General features: G+C 40.4%; 1 protein-coding gene across 2 annotated transcripts in view; it reads right to left on the bottom strand.

Annotated features, from left to right (window-relative positions):
• RFTN1 (raftlin, lipid raft linker 1) overlaps nt 1-10212 on the bottom strand; it is a 118523-nt gene that overhangs the window by 97825 nt on the left and 10486 nt on the right. The window contains exon 1 of one of the 2 annotated variants that reach the window (XM_026068621.1): nt 374-435. The exons of the other annotated variant lie outside the window; for it this stretch is intronic. The gene's annotated coding sequence lies outside the window, so the exon portion shown is untranslated. Of the gene's footprint in view, nt 1-373; nt 436-10212 lie in introns of those variants that run through there. 2 annotated transcript variants of the gene reach the window in all.

Genomic DNA, 10212 nt, shown 5'->3' with positions numbered 1-10212 from the left:
GGGCCCCGGCGCCGCCCGCCTCCTCCGCGCCCCTCTCCCGCCGCCTCAGCCACAGCCCGCGGCTGGACCCGGTCTGCCCCGCGCTCCCCGCCGCCACCGCCACTCCGGTCCCTTCCCCTCCTCCCCCAGCCCCGCTCTGCGCCCTCCCCCGGGGGCGGGGGGGTAAGAAACCTGCCTCGCTCCATTCAGCCCCGCACCTTGACGTGGCACCTGGGCTCACCCCACACACACCGCGAGCACAGGCGCGGCCTCACGGTCTCCAGCCCTCCCCCCCCAGCAGGGTCTGCCACGAAAGCAGACCCAGGCTTTTAGAGCCAGCTCCTGTAAACACCCAAGTATGGGGACCACGCAGCCTCTCTGGGCAGGCTCTTACACTGCACAGCTGCCCTCAGGGTGGAAAAGGGTTTTCTTGATATCCAGTCCAAACCCCTCCTGTTGCAGTTTCTCTGCTCTCTCTCTCATCCTCCCACGGTGCACACTTCAGTGAAGAGCCTGACTCCTCCTCTTAGGCACTAAAGAGTTAGAGCTATTAGGCCCACCCTAAAGCCATCTCTTCTCTAAGTTAACCAAGCCCAGCTCCCTCAGCCTGTCCTCACAGAGGAAGTACTCTGGCCACTAACCATCGTGGTAGGCTGCTGCTGAGGCAGAACAGAAATGGGGGGCTAGGAGGAGATGGGTGCAAATACACTGTCCGATCATGATGAAGTTGTTAAACACTACAGGTCTCCACTTGTTGCTGCCCTCCAGGCAGAATATGACCCCTTAACCACAACCACTATGCAACCAGTTTTCTGCCCATCAAGTTGTCCAGCCCTCCAGACTATAGTATCCTAAATTGACATGAGAATAGGGTGGAAGCAAATGGTAACTGTCCTACTGAAGCTGCCATAATTAACATCCACAACTCTCCCCTTGTCCACAAATCCAACCATTTTACCCCAGAACACAACCAGGTTGGTGAGGTATGACGCACCCTTTATGGATGCACAGGAGACAGTAAATGTGTTCCAAGATGACTCACTCCATGATTTTTCCAGGGACTGAAGTGAGGCTGATCACCTTGTAGTTTCCTGAATTGTCCTTCTGTCTTTTAAAGATGGGTAAAACATTTGCTTTTTTCAGTTGTTGGGGACCTCCCTCACTCTCAACACCCTCCTGAAAAGTATAGAGAGCAGCCTCACTAAGATATCAGCCAGCTCTTCTAGCACCCCCAGATGCAGTCCATCTGGTTTCAAAGGTTTGTATGGTTCAGGTTCTCTCATGTAATCTCTGCCTCAGTTCTCTTCCATTGCTGGTAGTTCCTCTCCTCCTTGAACCTCACCTCTGAGCACACAAGCCAGGGAGACTGAGGAAAAGGCAGTACTGAGTACAGCCTTATCTGTGTCCACTGTCACTAAATCACCTGCCCCATTCAACAGTGGGCACACTTTTTCATCATTCAGCCTTTTACTGCTAACATAACTGTGGAAGCTCGTGTTCTTACTCTCAACAGCCCTCAAGTGCATCAACTCTAGGTGACCTCTAGGTTTCCAACACAATTCTTACATGTCTGGGCAACAGCTATAAAYTCCTTGTTTGTACCCTGTCCCAGCCTCCATCATGCTGCATTTTTGCACTAAAGCAAGTTCAAGTTCTCTTTTTAGCCAAGCTGGTCTCCCAGTTCATCTACTTGTCTTCCCAACTTCTGGGAGGTACCATTCTTGTAGTTGAAAAAGGCTGTTCTTAAAAATCTGCCAGCTTTCCTAAGCTCCTTTATCTTTCAGGTGGGATCCTATGGTAGGCAGCTGTAACAGTTCTCCRAATAAGCCAAAGTTTGCTCTCAAAGTCCAGGGTCTGCATATTACCCACATTCCTCACTCCCTTCAGGATCTCAAGCTCCACTACATTGGGGTCACCACATCCATGGCTGCCACTATCAGATCCCCAAATAATTCTTCCTCATTACTGAACAGATCAAGCTGTACTTCATCCCTGCTTGGCCCATGCAGCATCTCTCTCAAGACACCTTCCAGAGATCKGCTGGATTGCTTGTGCCCCACCATGTTAATCTCACTGACATATTCTGGAAGCATAAATCCAACTTCTCATCATGACTGTTAAACAAAAAAATACCAGCCAACTACAATGTCACCCTTAATGGCCTTTCCTTTGATCCTTACTCAACCAGCCTGTCATCCATCCCATGCAGGAGCCCCTACATTCAAGCTGCTTTTTCACAGAGAGCAAACCTTCTCCTTCACCTTCCCTGCCCATCTTTCCTGAGGAGCTTACATGCATCCAAAACCCAGCCTTGAAAACCAAGTCTGTAACTTTGCTCACTCCCTTCAGACTTCCCTCCTACAGGGCCAGGAACCTGTTCAGTAACCCTTGAAACTCCCTTGATTAAACCTGAATCTGCTTCCAATCCTTGCCCCCTACAGACACAACATGGAAGCATACTTGCTGTACTTTTCCCACTTAAGAATACCCTTCTCCCTACAGTGGGTAAGGGTGTAAAACAAATGCAATTGCTATGTAAAAATATACTCAGTAAAACACACATTAGCATCTAAATTCATTTATAACTACAACTGCAGAATATTTCAGTAAGGAGTTGATATTGTGATGGATGAGATCTACTCACAACTGCTTTCTCCACTTTCCCCTCAAGTTCAGTGGGAAAACATACAAATTGCTGAGTAGTCTCCGTTCACATTCAAGTCCTCTTAACACACAACCATCAGCATGGGCTAATTAAAGGTCAGTAGCCTAAAGCATAACATCAAAATACACTACATCTCTGAAGGATGGCATGTTTGAATAAAATAGCAAAAAATGTTAAATGTAGGCAAAAGACATTATGGGAAAATGCAAGTTACCTGTCAGTTTTCAATTATAAAGCAAGTATCAACAGTGGATTGTGTGTAGTAACTTTACCTTTCCATCTGTTTTCTATGTTCTTCAACATAACTTCTACCTTCCCCCTCCTCCCCTTTTGAGCTTTTCTTTTAGCATTTGCACTGTTTTTCCTCCTTCCTTGTCTCTGTACCTCATCATTTTTCCTCCACGCATTGGTTTCTTTGATTGTATGAAAAAGCAGCATGCAGTCCCATCAGGGTGCCATGTAATTGTGCTGTTTTTCTCATACTACTGTTAAAGCATATGGGGAAGGATCACTAAGTGTGTGGGTAAGAAGTGAAAGTGCAGCTTTCCCTGTGTTATTATAAGCACATCAGGTCACAGATGGCTCCAGAATGAGTATCCTGGGCACCACAGCTTACCAACACCACAGGATTAGCAGATCTACACCCCAGGGCTTGAATTTAAAGGATGTCTGACAACATTAATGACTGTTGTGGGGGCAAAGCCTTCTCCAATACAGAAAGGGACGTCAACATTAGAGATAATATTCCCTTGTGATAACCCAGACTGCCATAAAGCAGTAATCATAGACAGATGAGAAATCTACTTTCAAATGTCATGTTTCCAGTTCCATAACACAGACCTAGACACTAAAAACTATTTTGCTACCCACTTCACAGACAGTAACTATCAGACATACCTCTGAAAACTTAGAGCTATGAAATACAAGGTGTTTTGATGCAGTGACTTCAACCTGAAGTTCCTCCACTCCATTTTCAAACATACAAACCATTTAAAGACACTTCTGCACTTTTTAATGGAGACAGAATTTCAACTAAAATCTTGTGTCAAAATTCCTGTGAAATAGAAAAGCTCCCCTCCCCCTGTCCTGGACTACAGAAGTCTTATTACAGAAGCAGCAGAGTAAGTACCAGAATAGGATACAGCTAGTGTCACCTCTTTAGGACTGTCTACGCAGAAATTCAAGACGAAGACAACTCAAGCACCTGATATCAAGGTACATTAATTAAAGCACAGCATAAAATCTAAATGGATACTTTAACTCTGAATTGTTTCCAGAATACTGTGCTCTCACTAGTAGTTTTACCTTAAGATATGTAAAGCTTCCATACTTTCAGATTATTTGCCTTTTATAACAATTTTGTTATAGTTTTGATTTGACATAAAAGGAGATCTAGTACTAATTCAGTGCCACATGAAATACATGTTATAGTTAAAGAGGTTTAAGAGCATTTTTCTCACTAGAAATCTCATCAACTGGAAACACCAAAATAAGCATCCTAGACATTTCAGAGTTGTTTATATGTGTATATATATATTTTAGAATAATTTAATGCAAAACACAAGACACATTAACTAAATAGTTAAATACTGCTCTGTAACAACCATTTAACTATAAACAATTTAACAAATGTGAAGAATCACATTTCAGTCAGCAGAATTTCAATCAGCAGCAAGATGCTGCCCCTAGAAACCCCATTAGGAAATAATTGTTTACCTCAGAGTTAAAATGCTTTGATAAAATTTGTTTCTATCCAGTGCAGTACTTCTTGTAAATCCATACATTTATTAGTGCAGAGCTCTACACCCTCCTGCATCAAGCAGGAGTGATCAGGTTTTCCATTTGCACTTTGCAGCACGGTGAGAAACTGGGTAAAGTTCAAACAAGTGTAAATTGCTACTACTAGGGTAAGTGAAGAATTCTGCTTTGCCAAATACCTGCACGCATTTTGGCACGAGCAGAGAGGGTTACACTTTGTAAAAAGCAATGAGGAATCACAGGATCTCTCCTCTCATCCAAGGTTTTTCTAATTATGCCCTCAATTGGTTATTCCAAGCCTTATTTAGGCAACTAATTGGGAAGATGCATATAAATGTATGCAATTCAATTTTGTTACAAAACTCAATATAATGCAGTTTACTGTGCAAAACTGGGAAAACTGGATGTAGTTCTTTTGAACACTATTAAAAAGTTAATCCCCCTTTTGTAGTGAAAAGGGTGGTAAAGAGTATGAAAATATTTACAACCGATTTAGTTAAAGATACATTTTTTTTCTATCTCCTCAAATAAGTGGAATTTATTAGAAATCTTCTTGCTGTCTAGAAGTGACAGACACCTGAAGCATTCTGTTGAAGATTCAACTAAAGCATTCATTAAAAAGTTAATCAGAAATAAAGATCTTTAGTCTAAAGCTAATGGTTTTATTTACCACTTATCATTCTGCAAAAGCATGTTAAGTATCTATTGAGATTTTATTAACAGTTTTATGTAAGAAATCCATCAGATAGACAAGGCACTTAACATATTTTGATCACTTATTGTTATTGTACTAGAGATTTGAAATGAAAAGACTGCTATGAAACAGCCCTTTTAGAGGGTCAGACTTTTCACTTGTTTTTTGAAGCAGCTGCCTTTTAGATTTATGTTTTGTATTTTGGACACTACTAGAAATTGCCTCTGTTTTACCAGTGCTAAATATACTATTTCTTCTGTGCTCATACCTGTTTCCACCTCAATTTATGATTGCTAATTGGGTATTTGGGGAAACATTCCTTTAGCTTTGCACAATCCTTTAGTGTAATGCAGCATGCCATCATGGCAACTCTAAGCAAGGACCTGTAGTCTTCTGGCCTGTGTCTTGCTCCAATTTCTTTTTCCCCTGAAGACTCTTGCAATCTCCGAGATCTTGAATGTTCTGTAGCTTTCACAGCAGGCTTGAGTCATCAGGATGAAGCACTCAAGGCCCAGGGCCAATAAGCTTGAGTGGGAAGAGTTTTATTTTAGATTTAATTTTTTATCAACTACTTCCTAATTGCAAACAAAGGGTTTTATTGGGTTTTATTCAGAGCTAAGCCATAGCTTCTCAGAAATACCAGGAAACTAGGTTTTGCTGCCTCCAAATCACAAGAAGCCAAGTCCGAACAGAAAGCTATGGAGGAACGAGGTCTATACTGCTGCTAAGGAGATAGAGAACAGTACCAGTCCCTTTTGCCATAGCACTGGTATAACCCCTACTGCCCCAGCAGCAGCACAAAAGCTGATGTTCACACAGCAGCAGCTACTACTTCTGGCTTTCCAGGGCTCCAGGACAGAGAGTAGGCCAACAGCTAATACCTACTCACATATACAAATTGGGCTAACTGGTCTAAGAATAAACTTGTTAAAGCTGAGTCAAATTCCATCTCCAAAGATTATAAGAGTACCTCTAACAAGTCCTATCACTACAGCATGTTTAGTGGCACAGAACATTTTATTTAAAGCTTTTCTTATTACCCATCTATAGGCAACTCCTAGCAGCTGCAGAGCCAGATATAGTTTAGGATCAATTTTTTTGTTTTGGAAACCTTTGCTAAAAAATGGTTTGTATTATCTGTGCAAACTTAAAATCCATTTATAGCAATAGGTTTCTGAAGAACATACAGGTAACTATGTCTTGATCAGTATCAAATGGGATATACTTCTGCTRGAGAGGGAGAGAAGCCACAAGCTATGTTTGAGAATTACTAAAATCCATCTATTGAGTTCATCCTTATTTTTCTTAAACGGAGGTCTCAGTACACATTTGATAAAAAGTACACACATTTCACATTCTCATTTCATTAACTATCCTGGTCAAATCCAAGCTGCAAAAGGACCTCCAGAGACAGAAGAGATACTGTATCCTGAAGCTGTTGCATCTGAAACACAGCTGGCCAGAAAGCAACGAGTCTGAGATCTATTACTCTATCAAGTTAGTATTAAAAAAGGTCTTACCACAGCTGAGGGAAGCAGGGGCCACATTTTCATATGAGAAGGGCCGACTTACCAGTTAGAGAAGGTAACTGCTTGCAGCTAACTCTACTACTTACACAAGCTACTTCTCTTGCCTCTCGGTTCTCATATGTAAAAAATGGACAGCCATATTAATTTCTGTAAGGTGATTTAAAAACAAGTGAAAGCCCTATATAAAAGCTCAGCAAGTAACAGGAGCCAGTGCAGGAGAAGGTTGAGTGAGGCTTGATGCTAGAATTTGGTAAACAAGAAACAGTAAATTCCTGAAGGAGCTGGAATATCTGCCTCTTTCTTGGAATATCCAAATCAAGTACTACTCAGTACCATCAGTAAGGAGTTATGTATCTGTTCACATACATTTCTGCTTCTTAAAAATCCCAGTTTAGTAAAGCACTATCACCAATAAAATTTTCCAGTTAATTTCTTAGTTGCAGTAAGCTAATTCACATGTAACAGAAAGTAACTGTCAGAACTTTGACTGTTTTCCATCTTCACCTACCAAATACTCCTCTTGGCATCCAACTGTATGACCTTATCTAATATTTAGAAAGTCAACTGAGATCCCCATTTGAATAAGTCTTCACTAACATGAATAAGGAATGGACATTAAGACTCTTGAAATGATGCAAGCATTCATGAACTTTAAACATTAGGCTGTATCTCTATAGTATGTACACAGATAAGCTACTGCACTGAGATTACTCCACAGGTTTGCAGAAGCCCAACTGTTCCAACAGCAAAAACAATAACTACTCCAGGTCAAAGATGAGAAAGGGTTATTTCACCCAAAGATCATGACAACTTGATTCTAGCGCTCTTATTAGTAATGTCTTAGGGACATTACTAATGCTTCATTTCAATTTGAATATTTCAATTTGAATGAATACTGCATAAATACAGGTCCAGGAGAATTCAGCACTTTATGTAACAATCAGAAAAAAAAAAGGTAGATATTTGGTTAAGTAGTTTCCTGGCCTACCTCCTATGGGAGAATATTATATATTATATATATATCTAAGTATCAGGAGGGGAGAAGCAGCACCTTGGTACAGCAACTTACAATAGGATTTGTAAAACGCAAGGAATCATGCACATTGGTTGAACACATTATGTGAGACTAAAGCTCCGAATAGGAAATTAATATCAAATGAAGACAACTGACAGACATGCAGCCACAGTAAAACTGAGTTTTAGAACTAAATCCTAGAATGTAATCAGTAAGTGAACTAATGAGACAAAGGCCTGGACAAACAGCTATTAGTTGCTGGAAAAGATGTTCTAAAAACTCATCAATAGAAATTCCCTTTAAAGAGATGACCCATATGGAACAAAAGACTAGCAGGCACCTTCTTGACAGTGAGGAGCAAGAGAATAAAATGCAAACATAACTACATGTTGCTGTATCTTTCAACGTGCAGATGGAAAAGAGTGGTGAGGCTACCTTCAAGCTCCAGAAACTCAGAGCAATCTTTTAATAGTTTGCAGAACCACAGCGAGTTCCAAAATGCTTCCAGCATTGGACAGTAGTATTAAGAACTGAAAGAGAAGAGCTATTAAATACTAGCAAAGAAGAAAGCCATAAAAGAAAAGCAGACAAAGCTTCTCATTCAAATAGCTCATGTCCATTAAGTTAAAAGCAGCAGCACAGTCCAAGAATTTCCAGTTACAGAACAGTACTCCCATTACAGGTTGTTACTGTAACAGAAACAAGTGTTAAGACCCTTGAGAAAATGCATCTAAAAGGAGCTGTGATGCTTTAAACAGTCCTCACTGAACTCTGGGGTAAAAAAGGATGACATCAAATTCTAAACAGTATTCAGGTTTGTTTGGTTGTGTGTTTTTTTTTTTTTTTTTTTTGGGGGGGGGGGGGAGTTAACTGGAGGCACTTTTAAGACTTCTTGGTCACAGTTAGATCAGAGGTATAGCAGTTTCAATGGATGCACATGCCCAAGATCCAACTTAAGTTCCCAAGGAACAGTATTACAAAAGACTGAAAAACAACAAACAAGATACTGATGCATCTCAGAAATGCAATATTGCTGATACACTTGAGCAAGCCAGGATGAAGTCCCAGACTGAGGAAGGAGGCTGTACAACTGCATGGACATCCCTACATTCAGCACAAGTAATATAATGTGGTACTAAGCGTCAGTAGCTAGGGCAGGGGACTACTACCTTTAGTCTAGGTGGTCTGTGAATATCCTCAAGCACTTAAAACATCCTTGGAAATATCTCATCTGTACAGGGCATGTAGTAGAGATGAAAGGCTGAAGATTCTCAGTCAGCTATTTAACAGTCAACTTGTTTGTGCCACAAGAACACCTAAAGATAAATAGAGGAACTTTGGAAAGCCTCTTAAGTTTTGCAAGACCTGTATCAGTAAGCATGAAAAACTTTTGCAAATGCAGCAACACTGTTAAAAAATGCACAGATAGTCCTCCAATAGTCAGGAATTCACATGCTCAACTGAAACAATACCAGTTACAGATTCATGATCTGTAGGTGAAAACCAGCTTACAGCATATCTACGAAAATTACTGCTGATTATGGCAATATGATATTATAAAACTCATGTATACACAGTAGTTCCATGCCTGTTGGACCTCTGTTCAACCTTGTCTGAAAAAAAAAAAAAAAAAAGGTCATTTAAGAAGTGACCCAGTATCTACTGAATGGGTAAGTAAATTCTAATGAATTACTACTTTCCCAAGTTTAGTATTTCAGGTGAGTTGCACACAAACTGTGTGTTATGAATGCATTAACAGGTTTTATGCACCAGAAACATCATCTTTGTCTGAGCAATCTTCCTAAGTTTTATTTAAACTACACGGGCCTAAAACTCTTCTTTAAACACTGCTTTACCCTCTGCAGTAACATGCGCAAGACATTTTTTAGTTACCTTCTGCTGCATAACTGGATCAGCTAATGAACTATAAAACAATGTACTGATCAGTGAGTACTAGTACAACATCTAACTAGACTCCTAAGCAACAGCATAAAGGATGAATAACAAAAAGCACTTTCCGTAACAAAGAAATAAAGTCTATATACTCCATCTAACTAGAAGTAACAGTTTAGGAGAGGACTAGCCTTCTCTAAAGGGACTGCTTAGTTGTCAAAAGAAAAGCACAAGCAGGAGAGCTATGCAGTGGTCTCGCACAGATTTTGAAAACAATAAAACTGATCTAAGCACTTCCATTATGAAAATGACTTCAACATGTATTGAACAGCATTAAACTATCATCTGTGACAATTAAACTAAAAGCTAACAGCACTGAAGAGAAACTGCTTGAACACATGGCAGATTAACAAAGGAAGTGATTGGCATTAGAACAAGGTATCACCATATAAACACAGAAAGACATAAGTTTGTGTGATGTTACCTGTATGCTTACATTGGTAAATGAAGATTTAAGATTTTAGTTGAGACTGTAACTCTTACTGTAACAGCAGAAGCTATTTTCTACACCCTATTTTAGTTTTCTAGGATCAGAAATAAGATACAAAACTTGCAATGCATTCAGGGAGCTGTATTTGCTCTCTTAAAAGCACCAGAACAGTAAGTTTCATCCTTGGCC

The sequence above is a fragment of the Apteryx rowi genome, unplaced genomic scaffold (genome assembly GCF_003343035.1).
Source record: "Apteryx rowi isolate R43461 unplaced genomic scaffold, aptRow1 scaffold_277, whole genome shotgun sequence".
Taxonomy (NCBI): domain Eukaryota; kingdom Metazoa; phylum Chordata; class Aves; order Apterygiformes; family Apterygidae; genus Apteryx; species Apteryx rowi.
This window is presented reverse-complemented; position numbering and strand designations above follow the sequence as displayed.